The sequence below is a fragment of the Aegilops tauschii genome, chromosome 1, assembly GCF_002575655.3.
Source record: "Aegilops tauschii subsp. strangulata cultivar AL8/78 chromosome 1, Aet v6.0, whole genome shotgun sequence".
Taxonomy (NCBI): domain Eukaryota; kingdom Viridiplantae; phylum Streptophyta; class Magnoliopsida; order Poales; family Poaceae; genus Aegilops; species Aegilops tauschii.
Window position 1 is genome coordinate 267,737,693 of NC_053035.3, and position 4,896 is coordinate 267,742,588.

A 4,896-nucleotide genomic window follows, 5' to 3' on the forward strand; every position below is an offset into this window, starting at 1 on the left:
CGTTGTGTGGGCAGATCCCGCCAGCCCGCCTAAGCCACATCTCGCCCACCGTCGACTTTCTCCAGCCTCCACCTGCTACTGTTCATCCATCGTCGACTTCCTCCAGCCTCCACCAGTTATTGTTCATCCACGGGGTCCTGTTCATCCAGCCTCCACCGGCTACTGTTCAACCAGCCCTCCACGGGGTCCTGTTCATCCACCCCCAACCGGCTCGGGTTTGTGGCGGCCTCCTCGATCGGCATCCTGTTCATCCAGTGGCAACGGCCTCTACTACCACGGGGTCCTGTTCATCCAACCCCCCAAATTGGTCACTGTTCATCAAGAGGCAGCAGGTTCGATCGGCTTCAGTTAGCAGCAGTAGCGAAGGAATCGCTCGGGTTCACTTAATAACCAAGGGATCGATCGCTCGGGTTCAGTAAAGTAGCTAGTGCAATCGCTTGGGTTCAGTAAGCGAACGCCTCGCTCGGGTTCAGTTAGAGCCCAATGCCTCGCACACACGCACGTACGTGTACGAGAGAAATGCGCAAACCTCTCGTGCATCGCTCCGCCCCGACCACCCATCATAACTGAGAACACCGTGAAATTTTCCTCGCCCTCGCTTCTACCACGATTTTTCCCGTCCTGGACGGCCCAAAGAATGTCTTGCAGGTGCGTCCCCGGCCCGCCCAGGACGAAAAGCCCATTTCCTGTCATGATTTTTTGTCATAGAAATAGGAGCCCACCACATCTATGATGATACATGCTTTTGTCACAATTATCATCATAGAAGTGTCATAAGCATGACAAAAAAATGTTTGGGCCAAAATGTCAAGGATGTATCTTTTTTTGTAGTGTAATGTGTATGGCCCTTGTGATCACAGCGAAAAAGCTGAATTCATTGTTTGGTTCTCTCATACACATATGCCAAATGATGTTAATTGGATTATTATGGGTGACTTCGACTTTATCAGGGATCCCTCTGATAGAAACAAACCTGGGGGAGATGTAAATGAAATGCTGCTCTTTAATGAGGCTATTAGCAACCTGGGCTTGATAGAACTCCCTCTGAAGGGGAGGCAATATAGTTGGAGTAATATGCAGGAAACACCTTTCCTTGAGAAATTAGACTAGTTCTTCACTTCTGTTGATTGGATGACAAATTTTCCTGACATAATGCCCTTCCCCTCTCTAGACCTACCTCTGACCACATCCCCTGCATGATCAAAATTGGGACTATGATTCCCAAAGCTCAAATCTTCATATTTGAAAATTACTGGTTACAACACATTGACTTTAGAGAGATTGTGATTAATGCTTGGAATATCCTAGTGGGTCATTCTGATTCTGCTAAAATTATTAATGCCAAGCTCAAGAACTTGAGGAGGGCTATAAAGATTTGGGTTAAAAGTCTTTCTTGTCTTAAGAGGAAAGTTGAAGCTATTAATCAAGGAATCTTTCTTCTGGACCTTTTTGAGGAGTACAGAGCCCTTAGTACTTTAGGATGGAACTGCAGAAATATTCTTAAATAGGAATTTTGGTGTTGCTCCAAAACCAGAGGATTTATTGGAAGCAAAGGGAAAAAAATTAAGGGGGTCAAATTTGGAGATGAGAACACTAAATTCTTCCATACTAAGGCTAACATTAATAACATGCATAATTATATTGTTGTTCTGCAGAATGATGAGCAAGTGGAATTCTAAGATCATGAAAGTGAAGTTGCTATCCTCTGGGAGGCTTTTAAGAAAAAAAATGCAGTTCTCAACACACCACCATGCACTTTGACCTGCCTTCTATTTATGGTAACAATGTTGACCAAAGTCTGTTTGTAGAGCTGGAGAAACCTTTTACTGATGAGGAAATCAATCAAGTGGTGAAAGATCTGCCTTCTGATATGTCTCCAGAGCCAGATGGTTTTAATAATAACTTCTTCAAAGCATGCTGGGACATTATTGGGCCTGATGTTAGAAAGTTGGTTCATGATTTCTTTGAAGGGACTATTAACTTGGAGAGCATTAATACTTCCTTCATTACTTTAATTCCAAAAGTGTCAAGCCCAATCACTGCAAATGACTTCATACCTATTTCACTGCTTAATAGTTGTATCAAGATCATTACAAAACTTCTAGCTAATAGACTACAAAAGATTATTTTACAGTTGGTGCACATCAATCAATATGGATTTCTTCAAAATAAATCAATTCAAGACTGTCTGGGTTGGGCATATGACTAAATTACGGGATTTAATCTTATTTCCAGATTTCTTTCTGTCTACATTATGTCATCTTGCCTATAGTGGTACTCTGTTTCTTGCAAAACTTAATACTTTGAGATGCATGCTGGATAGCGGTCTTGGGGTAGAGTAATAGTAGTAGATGCAGTTGAATTAACGGTCTACTTATCGCAGACATAATGCCTTTGTGAGATTATGCCATGAATGATCATAGTTATAAATTGCTACTTTTCTATCAATTGCCCAACAGTAATTTTTCTACCATGCCACTACCTTCTTTCCAGAGAGATCTCATTAGTGAACCTATAATTTGGTCTTTTATTTTCCTTTACTTTTTGCCATTTTACCTGTACGGTTATCTATTTGTTTTTAATCTTGTAACTGGCAAGACAAGGGGACTGGTAACCCCCTTGCCAAGTTGGGTGCAAGCAATTTTTATCTGATTGTGTGCAGGTGTTGTTTACATTGTTAGCTTGGTGACTCCTACTGGTTCGATAATCCTTGGTTCTTAACTGAGGGAAATACTTTCTACTACTATGCTACATCACCTTTCCTCTTCGGGGAATCCAACACGGGAGTAGCACACCACAAGCAAGGAAGTTCCAGACCTTGACTCCCACCGCCTAGGAGCCCAAATCTCCAAGGGTAACAATTACTCAATGAAATCAACGTGGAATCCAAATTGGTTTGGTGGAAGTGTAGATCGGGTGATCCTCGCTTTTCCCTCTAAGGATTACATTGTTTTGGCGGATGAAAGTGGAGTAGATCGGTATTTTGAAGTTACAAAAATGGAGTAAGAGAGAGAAAGAGCCCAACTCAATAGAGTGGGGAAGGATATACCCCTTGGGGAATATGAAGTGGGCCTTTTATAGCGCACTTGAAAATCTGCCTGTTTGAGTGTCCTGACACCTCCTGGTATGTCCTCTTGGAGGGTCCGGAAGCTACCATCGGGTGGTCCCGGATTCAGGCCTACTCCGTGCATTGCGTCTAATTGAGACGACAACCATCTGATGTCAGTCGGAACCACATTCAAAGATGAGAACGGATTCCGGAGATGCTGAATTCTAGAGAAAACACTAGAGGTCTCGGATTTTGATGGAACCCCCAACACATACTCCATTTAGGCAACAAAAGCCTCTGCTGCCAGCTGGAGTTGGAGCCTGATTTAGGTAGTTCTCCCGGAACCTCCGGCAGCTACCACCAAAAAGTGTATAGTGATGTTTTGCAAGTGCACCAGGCTTAGTTGTAACCTTTTCAAAGTAAGAATGTCCATCCCACATGGAGGACACAAAATGGCTATCAGGATGTGCTCAAGTTAGTTGCGGTCCAAAGCAAAAACGGAAGTTGAAATATTGCAAGGTGTTGTGACTAAAAACTAAGTGCACAAGAATAAGGTAGAAATAACAAGAAAGTAATGGAAATGATGAAATAAACAATACGACTAAGGCATTGTCATGGTATTTGGATTCACCACTAGTAGGTATGTTATGTAATCATGCGAATGCATAATTCTAGGTTTGGATAACTAATCCACCTCGTATGTTTGTAAGTGAGCGAACGCAAGCACAGATATGTGCATATACGCAGCAACCACGCATCACACGTCACCACCGTTCCTTCCGACATTCAGGTTACGACAACGATGACTAATGGTCTCCCATGTACGCGGCTAATGGGTGGTCTCTATTATTCCTCTATCCAAGGTCAGCGGTGTCTCAAGGAGGGAGATAGCTTCTATCACCAGTGTACCTTTGCTCCCTACTTCACTCTGATAGTAATATCCTTCATGACCATAAAGGCAAATGTTGTGCGGGCGACTAACACACAACATCAAGAAGAATATTAACATAAATCATATATATACCTAAGAGATTCATCCTCACTACCTAGTTAACTCAACATGCAAGCATGCCACCTCACCATACAATTATGAACGGAACCCCACCTCAACATGCAATCATGCATGGAAAAAGTTCCACCACAACATTGAACCATGCATGGGGAAATGTTTTCATTCAATTATTCTTCCTTATTTCAATAAATATTATACAACTATACATAATCAAATATAATAAGTCATATCTATTTTAAATTTCGGTTCATATGTTATCAACCCAAATTTTCATCAACCAATTCCTGCAACAACGTGTGAAGTATCCTCTAGTATACAAAGAGAATTGTGTATCTTATCAGCTCATACACACATCAGGGTTCCTTCATATCATATAGAACTAGGAAGTTTACTTGGACAAGGAGACTGCTACTGCCGTAGGAGTCGTTGGATTTTCTCGAAGAGGAAGGGTGATATAGCACAACAGGAGAAAGTATTTCGCTCAGTTAAGAACCAAGGTTTAATCGAACCAGTAGGTCTCAACAAGCTAAAATGATAAGCAGCACATGCACAAATATAAAATAAAAGCTTGCACCCAACTTGGCAAGGGGGTTGTCAATCCGCTCATCTTGCTAGTTACAAGATTAAAAGCAAATAGTGGATGGATAATGATATAGTGGAACAGCAAAATAATGAAAGTAAATAAAAGAGCAATTGTGTAAATGCAAGTATAAATAGAGAATGGATCCAGGGGCCATAGGTTCACTAGTGGCATCTCTTTCGAAAGCGGGTAATGGCATGGTAGACAACTTATTGTTGGGCAACTGATATAAAAACATCATTCATGGCATAATCT